The sequence below is a fragment of the Theropithecus gelada genome, chromosome 14, assembly GCF_003255815.1.
Source record: "Theropithecus gelada isolate Dixy chromosome 14, Tgel_1.0, whole genome shotgun sequence".
In the NCBI taxonomy this organism is placed as follows: domain Eukaryota; kingdom Metazoa; phylum Chordata; class Mammalia; order Primates; family Cercopithecidae; genus Theropithecus; species Theropithecus gelada.
Genome location: NC_037682.1, coordinates 28,498,938 through 28,521,689, shown reverse-complemented (window position 1 = coordinate 28,521,689; position 22,752 = coordinate 28,498,938). Strand labels below are relative to the sequence as shown.

Genomic DNA, 22,752 nt, shown 5'->3' with positions numbered 1-22,752 from the left:
TTTATATATATATATATATATATATTTATATGTATATATATATAAAGTGAGGACTAAATATAAAGTTTTACCATAAACCCTGAGTTATGTGCTTTATAAAATTAATTCATTATTCTCATATTTCTGCAAGACAAATCTGATTGCCTTTCTCCCTTGCTAATTGCCCTACTGTGGTGGGTTGAATTGTCTCCATCACCAAGAAAAGTTATCCAACTTCAAATCCCTGATACCTGTGAATGTGACATATTTGAAAACAGGGTCTTTGCAAAGTAATTAAGGATCCTGAGATGAAATCATCCTGGATTTGGGGTGGTCCATAAATCCAATGTCCAGTGTCCTTATAAGAAGACAGAGAAGGGAGATAAGGCTCAGAGACACAGCTCATGTGAAGGTGAACAGCAATTGGAATGATGCCGCCAGAAGTCAAGGAACACCGGGAGCCCTCGGAAGCTGGAAAAAGCAAGGAAGGAGTCTCCCCTGGAGCCTTCAGAGGGAGCATGGCCTTGCCAACTGCTGGATTTTAGACTTCTGGCCTCCAGAACTGTGAGATAATAAATTTCTATTGTTTTAAGCCATCAAGTTTGTGGTGATTTGTTATGGCAGACCTAGAAAACTAATACATCTCCCCATAACCACTACAGAATAAATTCTAACTCCTTAACTCAGCATACAAAGCACCATTTAGCTCATCTTATCCTTGCCTGTATCTCCAGTCTCTTCGTTTGCCACATTCATTTTTCTATTAACTCTTAATCTTTGTCTCCCCCTACACTGATCCTTCTGCTTGGAATGCCATTCCCACCCTTCATTGCATTGATAACTCTTGGTCCTTCTTGGAAACCCAACTCGAGTGTCATTTTCTCTAGATCCACCCTGTCTATGTGGTAGCCACTAGTCACAGGTGACTGTTGAATACTCGAAATGTGGCTTGTACATGAAGGAGCTGACTTTAAAATTGCATTCACTTTTAGTTTAAATTTAAAAGCTGAAGCACTATAAATTTTTTAAAATCTTGAGTTCATGTAGAAATGATACTATGTTAGATACTAATTTAGAAAATAATATTATTGAAATTAATCTTGTTTGTTTCTTTTTCTCTTTCTTAACATGGCTGCTAGAATATTTACAATTCTGTATGTGGCTGATACCTATCGGACTGCATTGAGCTTATTGAGCCTATTCTCTGTTACTACAGCACCAGCGCACATATACCACATTATATGGAAATAGTACTTCACGTATTGACCTCCTCTATTAGGAAGGTTTTTTTTTTTTTTTCTTTTTTAGACAAGAGTCTTACTCTGTCACCTAGGCTGGAGTGCAATGATGCAATTTCCGCTCACTGCAATCTCTGCCTCCCAGTTTCAAGCAATTCTCCCTGCCTCAGCCTTCCGAATAGCTGGGATTACAGGCACCCACCACCATACCCAGCTAATTTTTGTATTTTTAGTAGAGACATGGTTTTTCCATGTTGGCCAGGCGGGTCTCAAACTCCTGACCTCAGATGATCCACCCGCCTTGGCTTCCCAAAGTGCTGGGATTATAGGAGTGAGCCACCTCTCCCGGCCAGGAAGTTTTAGATGGTGGGACTGTAACTCATTTTCTTTTTGTACTCCTGTGCCTAGCCCAGTACTTTGTACAGAGGAAGTGCTCAGTAAAGCTTGGCAGAAAAGCATAGATGAGATGCCCATTCTTGGCATCCCTGTAGTGGGCTTTTAGTAAATTAACCATCCCCCTGAATCATAGTTGTTGGTTTGGTGGTCTGTCTGATGAGACTGGGACACAGGAGTGGAGAGGGCATGTCTTCTCTGCCTTTGCTTCCCTGTTTTCTGGTACATAGAACTGCTCAATACCAATCTGGATGCTATGAGTTTCTTTTGGGTGAGTATTGTGACGAAAATATCTTTCCTCTGACTTCAACCCACTCAGCTACAATTTAAGCAGACTGTGTTTGAGGCTGGCCTCTGGCGATGAAGAGCAGCTCTTCAATAATGACCATCTCCCCACTGACTCCCTTGGGCTCCCTCTTTCGCTTCTCATCTTCTCAATTGCTCCCTTGTGGATTTTGCAGTGGTACCCAGTGCTCTGGGATGAGTCCTGCTAGTGCTGATGCATCCTACTGTTTGCCACTTGTGTAAAATGTCTATTTCCTGACTCATTTCCAGTCTTGGATTGATTAGGTGGCAAGAGTAGAGTCTGTGTGGTGATAAAGGAGCTTTCGTGGGTGAGCTGGTCCAAGCCAGCCATCCAACCTTTAGTTTCACATGCCCCCTTCTTGGATGTTATGCCTTAAACATAAAGGGATTATCTTGATTTATCAGCCAAACCAACACTTGAGAGTAAAAACTTTCATTCATTTAGTAAACATTTATCAATGAGGTGATGGGTCATGAAAGCTGCTAGGCACTAGGGTTGAGATGGGAGTCACAGGGTGAATGAGTCATATTTGCTGACCTCAGTTTGTCTGAATTCTAGGGGAGGTGATAGATCGGCAGTCATTGCAATGGGTGCTGTGATAGAGGGAAACACAGAGGGTCAGAGAGGCCCGCAGGCAGGGCAGCTCATCCATTCTCCACTAAGCATCAGAATCAGAGAGACCTGAGTTTGAAATCTCATTCTGTCCCTTACTAATGGTGTGATCTTTTTTAAAAAAACATTTCAACTTTAGTTTTCTTATCCACAGTAATAGGAGATGTAATTGTTATTTGTGAGATTGTATTGAGAATTACGTGGAATGATTTGCACAGTACGTTTATAATCGTGAACACTTCCAGTATTCAACAAATGGCTATTATTTTTATTTCCTTAGATTTGTCATGCCTGTGATGTCTGGCTTCTGAGACGATGGCCCTCTCTTTCCTTCTTGGCATATATTAACAACTATGGGTTTTGCATTCAAAACGATAGTGTCCAAGACTCAATGATACTCAGGACACCAACCCCTTTTTGCAGCCACATCGGTTGACTTGCTTTTCCCGGTATGTTTGATAAAATCATACCAAGATCCATATCTCACACATTCCTTTGCTTGGAATTCCTATCCCTGTCTTCTCCATCTACTGTACTAAAATCTTATGTGGCCATGAGGCTGTCTCAGGAAGCCTGTCGCTCCCACCATGGTCCGCAGCAGCTTGTCCCTTCTGGGAGTTTCTGCAGTAGCCCTGGTCAGCACATTCAGGGGGTGCCCCCATGTAGCAGCCTCCTTATCACAACTTCTCATTTTCCTCCAATCCTGTGAAGCAATTTGGCTTTATATATATTCTGTATTCTCACCACCATTTTCAATGAATAGGTCATTAATAAACAGTTGTTCCTTAAGGGAGAATCTTATACATACTCTGCAATGTTTTTCCCTGTGTCTGTTGGGAATAATTTTGGCTGCAAGTAAAAGAAAATGTGACTTAACCCAAAGGGTTAAAAAACCAACCCTCCCCCTCCCACCCTCACACAAAAAGAGTTAAAAAACCAAAGGGTTCCTGTTTAACCAAGAACAGGCCTGGAGGGAGGCAGTGCTCGTGTTCATTTCTTAGCTCTGTGATGTTAAGGTGTTTCGTTGGGTTGGCATCTCTGTAATTCTCCTGGCTTATATTTCTCATGCTTACCAGATTTCTTCTGCAGCCCCAAAACCCTATTCTTTATCCAGTTGTGTTCAGAGGACAAGGGAGGAAAATACTGAAAAGAGAGAGAGAGAGAGAAAGTGAAAGAGAGAGAGGTCTCATTGAGGGTCATTTTCCTCTCCTCCTCAGTGAGGGAAAAGCCATCTCAGAAATCTCCTTATTTGTATTAGCAGGAACTGAGCTCTATGGAACCGTTAACTGTAAGGAAGTTAGAAAATGTACGTAAGTGCCTGCCTTTTAAAATTTCTACAGTAGGAGAAGGGCCAGGGTCAAGGGTGCTGGCAATGGGTGTTAGGGGGCTAAACCAGTGTGTCTTCCATGTGTCCTCAGTAGGGAGTTGACAAGAATTAGTACCACAGACATCATTACACATTGAGGAAGAGCTCATAGAAAGAAGCACCAGCCAGTGGAAACTAGCAGGCTTCTGGGAGTAGAATGTGGAGGCCAATTGCATCTGTTCAGAGGAAGTGTTAGACTTACTTTTTTTTTTTTTTTTTTAAATTTTGAGACGGAGTCTCACTCTGTTGCCTAGGCTGGAGTGCAGTGGTACGATCTTGGCTCACTGCAACCTCTGCCACCCAGGTTCAAGTGATTCTCCTACCTCAGCCTCCTGAGTAGCTGGGATTACAGGCACCTGCCACCGTGCCCGGCTAATTTTTGTATTTTTAGTAGAGTTGGAGTTTCACCATCTTGGCCAGGCTGGTCTTGAACTCCTGACTTCGTGATCCACCTGCCTTGGCCTCCCACAGTGCTGGGATTACAGGCTTGAGCCACCACACTTGGCTGGCTTAGACATTTTAAGACTAAGTGAGAATGGATGCCACTTGGATAACCCAAGTTAGAGAATGCATGGTTTGGGGAGAGGGAATGGTTTTGGGAGAATGATGAAGAGATAGGTTTGGTATGAGTTTTGGAGCTTGGATCAAAGCAAGATGTAGGAGCAAGAGTAGTTGCTGCTGGAGTAGAGCTGGGTTGGTGAAGCAGATTGGGGGATATTGGATGAAATGTTCTCTTGAGTATTACCTTTGGTTTGTTTTCATAAAAGCTAACTCAGAGACAAGGATTTGGGTGTAAATACTTTCTTTGGGAGATGATTGGGAGCCTGTGGCAGAAGTGAGGAAAGGCAATAGGGAAGGGAAAAAGCTAATAAATGATGAATTCATGAGCATATCACCACCATGGGCAATTGAAACTTTATCCTACTGTGGATCCCTGAAAGATTATTGTAAAATATACTCCAGAATTGTCGTTCCAATGAGATGAAGAAATGGAAATATCTGTCTACCATTTTACATCTCTCATTGGTGGGGTCAATTCTGTAAGCACTGCCTCCTTGAAACTTTTAACCTATCTTACCCTATGGGGCTGAGCATGGCTCCACAACCAGAAGATGATATAGGGTGCCATTGGAAAGTATGCGAATTGTGTGCCGGTAGCATCTCAGAGGGGCTGAGATGCTATGGGGAGGGCACCCACCATTTCTGATACTGGTAACATCTCTTGGTGATCTGAAAGGGAATAAGAGAGGAGGTACAATAGCTCATCTATTGTAGGCACAGAGAAAATAGTTCAGCACCCACCCTGAGGATGGAAGGAAGTATAACCAGCTACTGTCTTTTCAGTGACACTCTGAATAAATGGTTCTCTATGCAGACACCTATAGGCACACCTGGAATAGCTATGTGTACTTGGAACAAAACAAGAGTTGCAAAATTTTCTTTGAAGTTTAGGTATCTATAATTTTCTCTTAGGAGCAATGCTGGATACTTTTACAGTCCCCTCTTAGTAAAACCAGTCAGCCCAGAGTCCTGCTCAAGACATGATTTCCAAGACTAGGGGTAGGTGAGAACACATAGTTGGGCCAGCCACCTATGGTATGAGCTGGTGTGAAAAAACAAGAGGGGAGATCAGATAACTGTCCTGAGAATTTAAGTTTGAAACTTGGAAAATCTGTTAGTTTAAGTCAGTTTCTGCCATCATTGAAGCTGAAGTGGAAGGAGAGTCCTAATAATCCATGTATATTTATCTTCCAATAAATAAACACCCTCCATTTTTAAGTTAACTTGAGAGGGTCTCTGATGCTTGTAACTAAAATAACCTAAAAGGAAACATGAATGGGGATTCATTTCCATTTAGATAGTTGATCATGGGGATATACTGATATCTTTACCTTGAGAGATTGTCTCTCTCTCTCTCTCTCTCACACACACACACACACACACACACACACACACACACACACACCCCAGAGAGATAAAATGAATCAACTGAGTTGGGTTAATGGTATTACAAAGTAAAAAGTTTTTTTTTTCTATCTTTCATTTTGTACTTAAAGGCATCCAAGATTCAAATATTCATTGGCTTTCTCCCTAAACTTTTGGAAACTGCTCTATCCACACACCTGCCCTCTGTTTTTAACCTTCACAGATATTAAGGCTTTGTCTTTTGTGCAAGTTCTTTTAGATTGATATTTCTTGGTTTTCCAGGGCAGTCTTGATTTCAACTATTGTCCCGTTGTCTCCATATACTATCAATGTCCCAGAACTGCCAATATTTTGGCATTTAAACTATATCTCTCTCAGACAGCCTAATTCCCAGAAATGAAGAAAAGTTATTTGTTAGATTTTGTGTCCTGATTTTTGGTTTGGAAGATAAGGTCATCATAGCCTTATTCTACTATTCTTTCAGGTCTTGAAATTTGTGAGTTGCCACTTGCTTCTCCTTGAGCAGGTATAACCTATGCAGCCTTCATCATTGAAGCACTGCGTTATATGAAATAAGACATGTATCAGAATTTATTTTTTTCATGCTTCCTTGGAACACTCATTACTGAGGATCAGCACATCCTATGGAATATTCAGTGGAGGAGAAGATAAAATGTGGACATCAGTCCTCTGGAGCTGAGTGAGCTCCCTGCCCCACACCAGGGGGATTGGATGGGAGGATGAAGCTGAGTTAAGAGTGCTATGCCATTCTAAAGACATGCAAATCTAATTCTTCTTCTCTCAAAAGCATTTTGTATTTGCTTTCTATGGCCCTTAGAGATAGAGCAATTATTCTTATTAACTGAATGGTCAGAAAAAAAGATGTATTTCAGTATGACTGCTATGCCCCTATGGTACTCATTGCCCTTGTTGACCTATCTTGTCCTAATTGACTTTATCCCTCACTAGACTCTGAGGTTCATGAGGGTGATGGAGTGTGGTCCTTCTACATGCTTAGCTTGGTCCTGGTTCGTAGTGGGTGATAAATATAAATGTAAAATACATGCAGGAGTGTGTTATCAGAGGCAGCACTCTCAGGAGTGCGCTGGATTAGTGTAATTGTTATTGAATTGTACGTAGTAGATTCTTAAATTTTATTGGTCACTGCTACTTCTGAAGAGTTGCAGACATATGATGCTTGATTAATTTAAACAAAATTTATGATCAGGACCATCTTGTTGTCATAATTATTCTCTTTTTAAATGTCTACGCTGATAATGAGGGTGAAAGCTTATTTACTTATGGGTTGAAGTTGGCGGTTGAAAAAAGATAAGTAAATTAGTTTATTAATTTATTAATTAGACTTCTATAGTCATTTTAAGCAATTGCTCATTTGGCTCTTTTCTTATTAATTAGTATCCTGATTGTTTGTTAAATAATAATGTATATGTAAGTTCAACATTTCTTTCATTTTACCCTTGTTTCTGAAATTCATGAAATCCAGTCTTAAAAATGGGAATGGTAATAACTCAACTTTTGCTTAGATAGCTAATAGAATGTTGAAATAATAAATGAGAAATTAATCATCCAAGGAGATTCAGCATAGTGAAAATGATGATAATAAGTGCAAAAATGATAGCTATTTTATTGAGAGATAAATACATGTTGAATATTATCATAAACTTTTTGCATGTAAGACTAATATAGCCCTTGCACAACTGATGTTACAGAGGAGGAGAAGGCACAGAGTGATTTACTTGCCCAAGGTCATATATAGAGCTAGTAGACTGAGGAGTAGAGATTGAGATACTACAAAACTGTAAGTGTATATTGTGAATCATAAGGAGAATCACTTGGGTTTCAGTTCCAGGAAAGGGAACCAATGGTTTGGAGATGGAGAAATTTTATTTTAAAAAATTTGCTTGTTATAAGATGAAAGACTCTATAAGTTGTCTGAACTTCAAGATGGCAATCTACTAGGTTATGGATTTTTCAAGACTTATTTTTGAAATTAGATTGATAGTGAGAGGCTGAGTGCCTAAAAGGGGCAGGTAGGTTTGTTCGTGACGTTGAGACTCCTGATTAGTGCAACCTTAGTATTTATGTGAGTCGCACCTCCACCAGTAAGTCCACATTGTTATCTATCTTAGCTTTTCCAAATTATGCTTGTGAACATTACTTACAAGATATATGAATGGGTGTTAGGTTCAAAATAAGGTTCCTTTGATCAAATAAATTTGGAAAGATTGTATCTAACAAAACGAAATTAGTTTCAAGACACAGTGTTCAGGGTTCTAAACTACATTGTGAATGTCCAAGAGGGACATAAAGTAGGTAGCATTTCTCAAACTTATTGATGGCCTTTTTCAATTTTTTTCCTGGAGAAGCTTATGAGACTCAATGGCTCACAGAACAAACACATTTTTGGAAATGCTCTTATTTCTACATTACGGAAATGAATATTTGTACCTATTTATATAAAGAAATACCATCTAGACACGTTTTATGTATAAGGGGGAAGAGAAATCAAAGACTGTGTAAGGCAGTGTGCTCCAGTGGAAAGAGACAGAAGCTCATAAATTTCACCATTTCCTTCTAGTTGTCTTTAATTTGCTGTGCAATGCTGGATGGAAACATGGCAATTGTGTATCTTTGTTTCCCCATTTAAAAATTAATGATGAAACAGGATGATAATGATGGGGAGAATGGGGAACAGGGGTGGGAAGAAAACAAGAAAAGGTACTTGATGATTAGAAAAGGAAACATAGTATCAAGTAGTCATGCAGAAGCAATAAATTCAGATCTATTGCACAGCATGGTAACTATAGTTAATGACAATGTATTGTATACATGCTAAGAATAGATTTTTAAAGGTTTTTACCACAAAATAACGATGAGAAGAAATGGACATTTTAATTAGCTTGATTTTTGCCATTCCACAGTGTATGCGTATATCAAAACATCATGTTGTACATCATAAATATATACAATTTTTGTCAATAAAGATTAAAAACTTCACTGACAAAACAAAAGTAGCTAATTGTCATCATATGTCCAACATGTTCGTTCACTTGTCATTCATTCATGCATTCAACAGCTGTTTTATTCCATTTACTGTGTGCTAAGAATAGAAGGATGAATAAAATAAACACGTTTTCTGCCCTTTTCGATCTGTTAATCTGAGGATGAGGGAAAATAGACAATAAAGAAGGAAACAAATAAACAAAAATAACACAACCAGCTGTGAAATTGAAAAAAATAAACTTGAGTGAAGTGATGGAGCATAATGGAATTAATTTCAGCTTCATAAGATATAAGGACGTGTTCTCTGAAGACCCAGAGGGGAGCAGGCCTCCCATTGGCCTCTTTGATGGGGGAGGATGATTGATTTCTTCCACCCCCACATAAACCTTCATGGGGCTTCCCATGACAGCCTTAAAATAATCTAGCATTTCATTGGTGAGTCATAAAATGTAAGTGAAAAACTATGTTTATAATATATTTATGATAACTTCCTGCCCAGATGTGCCTTGAAATGTTTCCAATTCTAGTAAATGTCCTGATACTCCATTATGATTTTCCTGTAGGTGGAGCAGAGGAGAGACCCAGTGCTGGATGCCAAAAAATTTGTCTCAGCTCTGCCATGAATGGACTGAGCCATCTGGTCAATTCACCTGAACTTTCTCAGCTTTATTATTTTCTCTTTTGAAAAACGAGGGCATAGAATATGTTGTCCCCAATGTTTTCTAGCCCTTAAATATCCATTCCAGGTTCCTTAGACCCTTGGTCTTGCTCCACTCTTGTCTTTAGCATTTCAGTTCTGATGTTGATGCTGCATCCTACTCTCCTGAACTGTCACTTGTGATTTAGCTCATTCCAGCAAGTTTATGAGCTTAAAGGAACCAGCAGGTCTCAGGCTTCTATATCACACAAATAGAAACGTTAAGAAGCCATCCCCCATGCCAGCCATTTGACGCTTGTGAAAGGCTAATTTAATACAGGAAAGTTTAGGTAACTTCAGATGGAGGTGCCCATTTACTCACTGCCATGGGTCAGGCAGCTCAAGTTAATATCTACACTAATTGAATACATGAATCAGAGAAAATGATGATTTGTCACGAGTATGTGTATGCTTAAAAATGGGAATAACGAAAAACTAACAGAAGACAAATTGTGCTGTAAGAATTTTGTAAATGGAAATTTCTGCCCGAAAAAAAAAAAAAGAGCACAAAATATATTGAGGAGCCTTGGAGACTCCTAGCCGAGCTTCTCATTTTTTCCTGGCTGGCCTGTTTTCTTTTTAGGTATCGTTCGGTGTCATAAATAAAATTGTCTCTGCTGGAAAGGCTCTGAAGACCTAGGGAGAAAGGGGAAACTGCTGGCTATGCCTAATCAGAATAAACGATGGGGCTCACTCCTAGGAATTCTTTATTTTCAGACACTGGTGTGTGTGTGTGTGTGTGTGTGTGCACGCGCGCGCGCTTGTGTGTGGTATATGCACTCAAGTGCATGTTGCATTACCTGGCTGTACACTCCTGGCATGGCACCTGAAGACTCCAGCTCAGTTTTCTGGTAGGTTATTGTCATTGTTTGTCATTAATAGGAAAAATGGAGTGAACCTGGAGATGTTCTGCCCAGATTCCTCCTTTGATGAAGGACTTATTGTCCCAGTTGTTGGGATAGCGTCAGCTACAGAGGACCAGGACCTCCTTCAATGTCAATCGCTTTACCCAGGGTGGTCCACATCCAGTGAATGATTGATGGAGGGGATAGTGTTGTGGCCTTCCTACCCCAGCTTAAGATAACTCTGAAGGGCTCCTGATGACTCCTCGGTCAGCCATGCATTGTAGGGATGGCATTGCCACCGACTTCTCCCTCTGCCCAATCCTGTTTGTTTCTTCCGTCTTTCCCAGAGGTTGGTCCCACGGGCACTCTTTAATAAACATCCTGCAAAGCCAATCTCCAGCTTAAAGTTGCTTCTGGGAAACCTGTGACAGAAGACAATAATATATTTGTGAAATGCAAATCGGATCATGTTATTTTCTTGCTTAAAGTGTCTCTAGGTGGAAGTTCAAACTCCTTAGCAGGCTTTAAAGGTCCTTCAGGAACTGACCCTTCCTCATCTTTTCACCTCCATCTCTCATTGCTGGCAACTTGCACCCTGAGCTCCACTTTGGCATCCTTCAAATGTCCCAAGCATTCCTATGCTCTGAGACTTTATATATAAATAATATCTTTTTTGTTTGTTTGTTTTTGGCCTTGCTCTTGCCTTCCTTAGTTTCTTGACAAACTTCTATCTTTCCTTCAAGACACATCTTACATCACAATGACAGTTCACATTTATTGGGCCCTTCTGCTGTGCTAGGGACTGTGACTGTAGCAACGTGCTTTTTTAATCCCTAGGGGTTTATGAGGTAGCTATTATCATCATTTCCATTTTGCTGATGAGAAAATAGGGTACAGAGAGTTTAAAAAACTTGCTTAAAGTCACAAAATTGGTACAGAGTGGAGCCCAGACTCATGGAGGTAAATTGTACCCTTATTCATTATATGAAACCACCCTGTATATTTCTTGAGAGAAAGAACTTCTTACATTTCTTTTTAAAAGGTCTTTTAAAAAGACCTTTTCATATTTATTTTAATTTCAACCATTACTAGAGACCTTACTTTCTTTTCAGCTTTATTGAAGTATAATTGATAAATAAAAATTATATATATTTAACTTATACTGCTTGATGTTTTGATATATGTATACCTGTGAAAGAATCACCACAATCAAGCTAATTTATATCCAGCATCTCACTTAATTACCATCTTCTTTTCCTTTTTTTTTTTTCTGGTGAGAGCACTTAATGTTTACCTGCTTAGCAAATTTCTAGTATACAATGTAGTATTGTTAACTATAGTTACATTGATGTACATGAAAACTTCAGAACATATTCATCTGTAAAACCAAAAGTTTATATCCTTTAGCAGCATCTCCCCATATTCCCTCCCTTCAGTCTCTGATAGCCACTATTCTACTCCAGCTTCTGCGAGTTCGACTCTTTTAGATTCCACATTCCACATAGAACTTGAGATCATGCAGTATTTGTCTTTCTGTGTCTAGCTGATTTCAATTAGCATAATGTCCTCCAGGGTAATCATGTTTTTTCAAATGGCAAACATTTTTTCCTTTTTTGAGTCTGAATAATATCTCATTTTACATATATATGCATGTATATCAATCTATATACTTATTTATGTCTGTACTGATCTATATATCACTATATAGAATATATCAGTATATCACTATGTAGAATATATCAATATATTTATATGTAAGTATACACCAGTGTATTTATATAGATATATAAATATGGTATATATATATATGTTATATATTAATATGTAGATCTATATCTATGTTAAATATGGTTATATCTATATACTGAATATATCATATGTATATACATATGTATATGTATATTGATATATAAATATACATGTAATCGATATACATGTGGAGACTGATATATATGTAGACATAGGTATATCTATATATTGATATATAAATATGTAGATATATTAATATATGTAGACATAAATATATCTATATATAGTATTGATATTATATAATATAAATATATAGATGTATCTCTATAGATGTACCTATGCCTACATATACATTTATCAATCTACATATATTTATCAATTTGTATATCAATATATCTATATATCATATATTGATAGATCTATGTGTTTATATATCAATATATCTGTATCTTATATATTGGTATATATCTACATATAAATATATAATATATCTCTATATCTCTCTATATAGGTATATCAATGTATAGATATACCTATGTGTATATATATATGTCTATATCTGTATCAGTATCTATATGTGTATCACATTTTTTTTTAATGATACTTTAAGTTCTGGGATCCATGTGCAGAATGTGCAGGTTTGTTACATAGGTATACATGTGTCATGGTGGTTTGCTGCACCCATCAACCCATCATCTATATTGGGTATTTCTCCTAATGTTATCCCTCCCCTAGCCCCCCAGCCCCCAACAGGCCCTGGTGTGTGATGTTTCCCTCCCTGTGTCCATGTGTTCTCATTGTTCAACTCCCACTTATGAGTGAGAACATGTGGTGTTTGGTTTTCTGTTCCTGTGTTAGTTTGCTGAGAATGATGGTTTCCAGCTTCATCCATGTCCCTGCAAAGGACATGAACTCATTCTTTTTTATGGCTGCATAGTATTCCATGGTGTATATGTGCCACATTTTCTTTATCCAGTCTAACATTGATGGACATTTGGGTTGGTTCCAAGTCTTTGCTGTTGTGAATAGTGCTGCAATAAACATACATGTGCATGTATCTTTATAGTAGAATGAGCTATAATCCTTTGGGTATATACCCAGTAATGGGATTGCTGGGTTAAATGGTGTTTCTTCTTCTAGATCCTTGAGGAATCACCACACTCTCTTCCACAGTAGTTGAACTACTTTACACTCTCACCAACAGTGTAAAAGTGTTCCTATTTCTCTACATCCTCTCCAGCATCTGTTGTTTCCTTACTTTTTAATGATCACCATTCTAACTGGTGTGAGATGGAATCTCATTGTTGTTTTGATTTGCATTTCTTTTATGACCAGTGATGATAAGCTTTTTTTCCCCATTCATCCATTGACAGACATTTAGGTTGTTTCCATATCTTAGCTATTGTGAATAATGCTGCAATGAACATGAAAGTAGAGCTATCTTTTTTAGATACTGATATCATATTCTTTATATATATATCCAGAAGTGGTATCAATGAATTTTTATTTTTTTGAGGAGCCTCCATACTGTTTTCCATATGGCTATACTTTCATTCCCAGCAGCAGTGTACAAGTGTTCCCTTTTGTTTAATCATAGGCTAGGGCTGGAACATAGTAGAATTTCAAGGAGTGTTTGCTGAATAAGTGAACAAATGCAATAATGGCTTTCCTCAATCCCAGCCCCATCATGCTGAGTAAAGGAGGATGGACCCTTCTTGCCTTAAAAGGATGTCTCTTGATGAGTAGGCAGTGGTCTTCTCTGAAGTTTCTACTCCTGTCCAGAGCTCCCAGCTGCCCATACTTGGAAGCTTTCTGTTAGTCTGTTTTGGTTAAGGATCCAGCTGTGACTTTTTCCTCCTCTGATGCCCTCCACTGCATCTGGGATCAGAATCAGAACCTTCCGGAGCCATCTCTATACAGCAGCTTATCCGCATTTTCTTTGCTGAGTTTCCTAGTGGGATTCTAGAGCTGGGAGCACAAGTTTACTTTCTGCTTTGCCATGTTCTGATTTGATGCTTTCAAACTCAGTTTTTTAAATTGCAAGACAGGTGCAATCATAATTCACAGACTTTTGGTGAGGATAAAATGAGATAGTGTACGTATCAAAGTTCTAAATACCAACAAATATTATTTATTGTTAAAATGATTTGTTCTAGTTGTCTTTCAATTCAAAAGTTGTCCCAGTCAAAACCCTCAGTCCCATCCCATGCCCCACTCCTCCTCCCTATTCACAAGTCCCTTCTTATATTGTTCCAGTTTTCTTCTCTCATCAACTACCAAAGTAATTCATCCTCAACACATATGTTTCCTATGGGAAGAATCAATACTCCCATCTAATTTCTATTCTGGACTTTGGCTAACTGGATTCTTATGTCTTCCAGAAATGATAAAATATCAGAATCTGAAAACACAAACAAGAAAAAGAAATTGAAACTCCAAGAAGCAGAGTGACTTGCCTAGAGGTCACAGAATAAGCTGAGGGTCCAAAATCCACTTCCAGGATTAGGACCCTGTTCCTTTGGGGTCTTACCTTCAGACTTACTTTTGCATTCTATGTATTGAAAGGGTTACAGAAGAGCTTCAGTGCTTTCTTGGGTGGCTTTCTCTGATTCTACAGGATGCTTAGATAGTCTTTTTACATGCCCCTAGGGCACTCTACACATCCATGTAATGGCACTTCCACAATTGTAAGGAACTGCTGGATGGCTGTTTTCCCTAATAGACTTTAAGCTCCAAGAGTGCAGAGTCTGGGTCTGTCCTGTTTGCTATCCTATGTGCTTGATAGGGTGCTTGTCATATAGAAACTGGTCACTAATATCTATGGGAACATGGTAAGTGGCCAGTAAATACCTGAGACTGACTGATCAACTGCAGACTACATACTGCATTGAGAATCCTCCTCATTCTTCTCTAGTTGGACCCATCAGGAAAACAAAAACACGAGGCTGAGTGTTTACATTCTCTGGCCCCATCTGTTGCCCTCTCCCCTTCCCCCTGGGTACGAAGATCCAAATTTTCTCAGGTAATTTCCCAGTTAGATTCCTGAATTATTTCCCCTGTCACCCACTTTGTCTGTTACCATTATCAGAGCCAGTAAATGAAAGAAAAGAGATTGGGTCATCAGGTGACTTGGTAGTTTCCTTTCAGTCTTGAGATTCTATTATTCTCATCATTTATTCACTGTCATCATTCACACATTCAACAAATGTTTATCAAGCACCTACCATGTTCCAGTATGTTCCAGGCACTTAGGCACTAGGAATACATTGGTGAATAAAACAAATACAAACCCCTGCCCCATTGAGCTTACATTCTAGTGGAGAGACATGGACACTGCAGATTCACATAAATTAAATAATAGTACTGCTGTGGAAGTAAATAAAGTGTAGTAGGGAATAGGAATTCTGGGAGAATTGGGTGTTTTCATTTAAATATAATTATTTATAATTTCAACTTTTACTATAGATTAAGGGGTACATGTGCAGGTTTGTTACATGTTACATATTGCACGATGTTGAGGTTTATGGTACAACTGATCTCATTACACAGGTGATGAGCATAGTACCCAATATATGGTTTTTTAGCCCATGCCTGCCTCCCTCCTTCCCTCTCCTGTCTAGTAGTCCCCAGTGTTCCCCATCTTTGTGTCTATGGGTATTCAATGTTTAGCTCCCACTTATATGTGAGAATATGTGGCATTTGTTTTTCTGTTTTTGCATTAATTCTCTTAGGATAATGGCCTCAAGCTCTATCCATGTTGCTGCAAAGTATATAATTTTATCCTTTTTGATTATTGCACAGTATTCCATGGTATATATATAACACATTTTCTTTATCCAAGCCACTGTTGAAGGGTACCTACCTATGCTGATTCCATGTCTTTGCTATTATGACTAGCACTGCAATGAACACACAGGTGCATGTTTCTTTTTGATATAATAAATTATTTTCCTTTGGGCATATACCCAGTAGTGGGATTGCTAGGTTGAATGGTAGTTCTGTTTTCTGTTCTTTGAGAAATCTCCAAACTGCTTTCCACAGTGGCTGACCTAGTTTGCATTCCTACCAGCAATGTATAAGTGCTCCCTTTTCTCTGCAACCTGGCCAGCATCTGTTATTTTTTGACTTTTTAATAATAGCCACTCTGACTGATGTGAGACGGTACCTCGTTGTTGTTTGGTTTGCATTTCTCTGATGATTAATGACGTCAATCATTTTTTCATGTTTCTTGGCCACTTGTACATCTTCTTTTGAGAAGTGTCTGTTCATTTCATTTGCCTACTTTTTAATTCGTTAGTTTGTTTTGTGCTTGTTGATTTAAATTCCTTGTAGATGCTGGATATTAGACTTTTGTCAGACGTATAGTTTGTGAATATTTTCTCCCATTCTGTAGGCTGTTTACTTTGTTGGTAATTTCTTTTGCCGTGCAGAAGTTCTTTAGTTTAATTAGGTCCTTTTTGTTTTTGTTGTAATTGCTCCTAGAGACATAGCCTTAAATTCTTTGCCAAAGCCCATGTTGAGAAGGGAAATTCCTAGGTTATCTTCTAGGATTTTTATAGTTTAAGGTTTTATATTTAAGTCTTTAATCGATCTTGAGTTAATTTTTGTACATGTTGAGAGGTAGGAGTTCCAGTTTCATTATTCTGCATATGGCTAGCTAGTCATCTCAATATCATTCATTGAATAGGTAGTCCTTTCTCCATTGCTTATTTTGGTCAGTTTTCTCAAAGATCTAATGGTTATAGGTATGTGACTTTATTTCCATGCTCTTTATTCTGTTCTATTTTTCTATATGTCTGTTTTTGTACCAGTACCATGCTGGCTTGGCTTCTTAGCCTTAGAGTATAGTTTAAAATCTGATCATATGATGCTTTTGGCTTGTTCTTTTTGTTTAGGATTGCTTTGACTGTTTGGATTCTTTTTTGGTTCCATATGAATTTCAGAGTAGATTTTTCCAATTCTGTGAAAAATGACATTAGTATTTTGATAGGGATAGGAATGAATCTGTAAATTGCTTTGGGCAGTATGACCATTTTAACAATAGTGATTTTTCAAATCAGTGAGCATAGGATATTTTTCCATAGATTTGTGTCATCTCTGATTTATTTCAGCAGTGTTTTGTCATTCTCCTTGTAGAGATCTTTCACATCCTTGGTTACATACATTCCTAGATGCTTCATTTTTTGTGGCTATTGTATATGGGATTGTGTTCTTGACTTTGTTCTCAGCTAGAATGTCACTGATGTATAGAAATGCTACTAATTTTTATACAATAATTTCGTATCCTGAAACTTTACTGAATATGTTTACAGTTCCAGGAGCCTTTTAGGAGAATCTTTAGGGTTTTCTATGTATAGAAATATATCATCAGCAAAGAGAGATAGTTTGACTTTTTATTTTCCTATTTGGATGACTTTATTTCTTTCTCTGACTGATTGCTCTGGCTAGGCCTCCCTCTACTATGTTGAATAGGAGTGGTGGGAGTAGGCATCCTTGTCTTGTTCCAGTTCTCCCGGGAAATGGTACCAGCTTTTGCCTGTTCAGTATAATGTTGGTTGTGGATTTGTCATAGATGGCGCTTCTTATTTTGAAGTGTGTTCCTTTGCTGCCTAGTCTGTTGAGGATTTTTATCATGATGAAATGTTGGATTTTATTGAAATATTTTTCTGCATCTCTGAGATAATCATATGATTTTTGTTTTTGATTCTGCTTGTGTGGTGAATCACATTTATTGATTTGTGTGTGTTGAATTAACCTTGCATCCCAGGAATAAAGCCTACTTGATCATGGTGAATTAACTTTTTGATGTGCTACTGGATTTGGTATGCTAGTATTTTGCTGAGGATTTTTGTGTTTATCTTCATCATGGATATTGGCCTAAAGTTTTCTTTTTTTTGTTGTGTCTCTGACAGATTTTGATATCAGAATGATGCTGACTTCATAGAACGAGTTAGGGAGAAGCCCTCTTTCCTAAATGTTTTGAAATAGTTTCAGTAGGATTCATATCAATTCTTTGTATGACTGGTAGAATTTGGTTGTGAATCTGTATTAGTCTGTTCTCATGCTTCTATAAAGAAATACCTGAGATTGGGTAATTAATACAGCAAAAGGGTTTAATTGCAGTTCCACATGGCTGGGGAGGCCTCAGGAAGGTTACAATCACGGCAGAAGGGACAGCAACAGATGCTTCTTCACATGGTGACGAGAGAGAAGAATGGGTGAAGGGGGGAAAGCCCCTTATACAATCATCAGATCTCATGAGAACTCTCTCTCTATCATGAGAACAGCATAGGGGGACCGTCACAATAATCTAATCACCTCCTATGAGGTCCGTCCCCCAACACCTGGGGATTACAATTCAGATTACAATTCAAGATGAGATTTGGGTGGGCACACAGAGCCAGATCATGTCAGAATTAATCTATTCTTGGGCTCTTTTAGGTTGGTAGGTTTTTTTTTTTTTTTCACTTTGGAATATTTATTATATTCCTTAATGCATTTCTTAGCAAGTATAGCACTCTTTAATCAAGAATATAAAGTCATCTACTTAGAATCACAATATCTTAAAGACGCATACTGGAATGATAAGCAAGTTTGAAGATGTAACTATCAACAATTCTTTTCAAAGTCATATCAATATATTACTCTCATGAAACTTGCACATTCTAAGAAAGGTCATTTTTTTTCCCCCAGTACTGGGAAGGTATGCATTTAACCATGTGGCCAGCCAGAAAGGCTATTTTATATATGGTGTGTGTTACTTATTAAAACCTGTCCTTTCTCTAATATTGTATATTACACAATTGTAGCTACACCTGAAGAGAAGTGAGTTTCAATGACCACCATCACCTAAAAACATGAATAAGTTCCTATATTTAGGACCAGAGGAATGATATATTGTACTGTACTATGCCTACCTCTGTCCAGAGGCCAGCTATCTCACCTGTTCTTCAGGGTGCCTAGACTTCTTACCCATCTATTATCAGGCATGCTTCTGAAGTCATTCCCATGGGCCCCTGTCTAGTATTGAGAATACCCTAAGGAAGTTTCTTTCAAATCTGATCTACCGACCATGTTTATTCCCTGACACTAAAAGTTCACTGACTTCAAATCCTAGACTTGTCCATCATTATTTTCCCTAGTTGGACAAGGCTGAATTAAAGACACTTTGTTAAAGGAAGTAGCCTTGGCAGAAGAAAAATCGTTGTTCTGTAGAAGTGTCATTCAATATTTAAAATCTTTTCTGAACCAAAACGAGAGCCTGAAAGTAAAGCACCTTTTATGTTTTAACTCTGCTGTCATTGCTACTAAGGATTCATGGTAAATTATCCTGCAGCCCTTCTTGGTTTGAGAGGAGGTACAGCACAAGTAGCCCACAGGGTCTCAATAACAGAAATATTCTCAAGGACCCTTGAGAATACAAAGGAATACTGGGCTGTTTTAAAATGAGAAAACAGAAGAATCAGTTTCTTCTGTTCCTATTCCTATAATATGCCTTAGTCTTTGAAAAGCACAGATAGATAGTTGGTTTGAACTAATTATTTCTCCCTGCTCTCCCCCACAAGAGACATTCCTGCTTGCCTTCTTGGGCATCTGTTTAAAAGCAGTATGGGAAGAAGGGGGATGCTCTAGGGGGACAAGATGTAATCATAAAATCTGAAGCCCCAAAAGAAAAGTCAGAGGAGGTTGAAAAAAAAAAACATGAAAGCAACCCTCCTAAGCAGAAAATCCAATATGTTATCTTTCTTTCAGGATTAATAATTAATAGTTAAGAGGAAAGCCACATCAATTTATAGGGCCCTTCTTTGGGAAAGGTTCATATAATTTAGCATACATACCATATTCAGTGAAAATGCATTCAATATAATTACCTATTATAAAGACAACCTTCTCGGTACTTAACAAATGAGATAATTATAAATGCTCCTTTTGCTTTTTATTAAAATGTCACAGCATGCCTAGAGAACAGTTTATATGGATGCATAAAGTCTGAAACCCTAGAAGAAAACTAATCAAAAACCACCTGTTAAATACACAATTATGATTACTGGTGGCCTTTCAATTAAATCCTATGTGTTTAAAATGAAAAACACGCAGCCTGGTACAAATATTCATGTTTCAATTTGCGATCTGCTGCATTGGCATGAGTTTTGGTGAAACTGCAAAATCACACCTGGTACTCTTCTGTGTGTCATCCACTGTCAGACCTTCCCAGAGCTCGATCAGAGTCAGCCCTTTTTTCTTGTCCACATCAAACACAGCCTTTTCAGTAATAATGCGGTTGACACATTGCTTTCCAGTCAATGGTAATGTACAGTTCTCCATGATTTTATGTGCATTTCCCTTTGCAGAATGCTCCATGGTGACCACCACTTTGGTTTTGGCACTGGACACTACATCCATAGCACCTCCCATTCCTTTCACCATCTTCCCAGGTATCATCCAGTTAGCCATATTTGGAAACCTGCATCGCTCCTAGCATTGTCAGATCGACATGTCCCCCTCTAATCATTGCAAATGATTCATCGCTGGAGAAAAAGGAGGCTCCTGGAAGAATAGTAACTGTTTCCTTGCCTGTATTGATGAGATCTGCATCAGCTTCATGTTGTCGTGGGTGTGGACCCAAACCCAGGACTCCATTTTCACTTTGAAGATGAACAGTCATATTTGGGCTGATAAAGTTGCTGGCCAGGAGAGGGATTCCTATGCCCAAATTAACATACATGCCATCCTCAAACTCAAGAGCGGCCCTCTTGATGATTCGTTCCCTTACGTCATCTCCAGGTTTAGCAGATTTGGCTTCCTCATCTCCCTCTTTCCGGATTGATAAAGGCTCAATTCTTTTCTCATATTTTTCTCCCTTTATAAGGCGATGTACATAAATCTGACGAATATGGATGTCTTCTGGAGCAAATGCTCCAATATCCACAATTTCTTCAACCTCTACCACTGTGGTTTCTGCAGCTTTGCACATTGGCAAGTTGAAATTCCTTGCACTTTTCCTGAAAATCGCGTTTCCTGCTCGGTCCGCCTTCCAGGTCTTCACCAAAGCAAAATCCCCTGTAATTGCTTCCTCCAAAATAAAGTGCTGACCATTGAACTCCCTCGCCTCTCTTGGCTTACTGGTAATGGCAACACTGCCATCTTTGTTGTATTTGATGGGCGATGCTCCTCGAAAGGCCGGGAGGACGTCATAGCCGCGCTGTGGAGGCTCCAGCCCGCCCCTCTTTTCTTCGCAGTGAATCGGCTGCGCCCGGGACAGCGCGCACCGACGCTCAAACGCGCGCTCCACCCGGTAGCCTCCTCCTGCCTCAGGCCCGAAGATGGCGGCTCTCAAACTCCTCTCCTCTGGCCTTCGGCTCTGCGCCTCTGCCCGCGGATCTAGGGGAGCCTGGTACAAGGGATGTGTTTGTTCCTTTTCCACCAGTGCTCATCGCCATACCAAGTTTTATACAGATCCAGTAGAAGCTGTAAAAGACATTCCTGATGGTGCAACGGTTTTGGTTGGTGGTTTTGGGCTATGTGGAATTCCAGAGAATCTTATAGGTGCTTCACTGAAAACTGGAGTAAAAGGACTGACTGCAGTCAGCAACAACGCAGGGGTTGACAATTTTGGTTTGGGGCTTTTGCTTCGGTCCAAGCAGATAAAACGCATGATCTCTTCATATGTGGGAGAAAATGCAGAATTTGAACGACAGTACTTATCTGGTGAATTAGAAGTGGAGCTGACACCACAGGGCACACTTGCGGAGAGGATCCGTGCGGGCGGGGCTGGAGTTCCTGCATTTTACACCCCCACAGGGTATGGGACCTTGGTACAAGAAGGTGGGTAGGTTTTTAAAATTGCTGATTCAGTTTTGGAACATGTTATTTGTCTCTTCAGGTTTTTACTTTCTTCCTGGTTAAATCTTTGGAGGTTGTGTCTTTCCGGAAATGTATCTATTTCTTCTAGATTTTCTAATTTGTGTACATAGAGGTGTTCATGGTAGTCTCTGAGGATGTTTTGTATGTCTGTGGGATCATTTGTAATGTCATCTTTGTTATTTCTGATTGAGCTTATTTGGATCCTTTTTCTTTTCTTTGTTAATCTAGCTAGTGATCTATCAGTCTTGTTTATTCCTTTGAAGAAACAATTATTGGTTTCATTAATCTTTTGTATGGACTTTTTGGTCTCTATTTCATTCAGTTCTCTGATTTTAGTTATTTCTTTTCTTCTGCTATCTTTGGGGTTGGATCATTCTTTTTTTTCCCCTATATCTTTAAGGTACAATGTTATATCATTAATTTGAGCTCTTTCTAACCTCTTCATGAAGGCATTTAGCACTATAAACTTTCCTCTTAACACTGTTTTAGCTGCATTCCAAAGATTTTGGTGAGTTGTATCTCTATTTTCATTGATTTCAAGGAACTTTTTAATTTCTTCCCTAATTTTGTTGTTCACCCAATAGTTATTTAGAAGCAAATTGTTTGTTTTCCATGTTCTTATATAGTTTTGAGAGATATTATTGGTTTTTTTTTTTTTTGCACTGTGGTCTAAGAGTGTGCTTAGTATGTCTTAATTTTTTTGAATTTATTGAGACTTGCCTTATGACCAAGCATATGGTCAATCTTAGAAT

General features: G+C 38.7%; 2 pseudogenes across 2 annotated transcripts; one reads left to right on the top strand and one right to left on the bottom strand.

The window, feature by feature from the left end:
* Nucleotides 1-18,600: 18,600 nt before the first annotated feature.
* On the bottom strand, nt 18,601-21,280 carry LOC112607180 (annotated as a pseudogene). The gene has a single exon (XR_003115748.1). The product of XR_003115748.1 is annotated as a succinyl-CoA:3-ketoacid coenzyme A transferase 1, mitochondrial pseudogene (transcript).
* Nucleotides 21,281-21,303: 23 nt separating this feature from the next.
* On the top strand, nt 21,304-21,974 carry LOC112607179 (annotated as a pseudogene). The gene has a single exon (XR_003115747.1). The product of XR_003115747.1 is annotated as a succinyl-CoA:3-ketoacid coenzyme A transferase 1, mitochondrial pseudogene (transcript).
* Nucleotides 21,975-22,752: the final 778 nt, after the last annotated feature.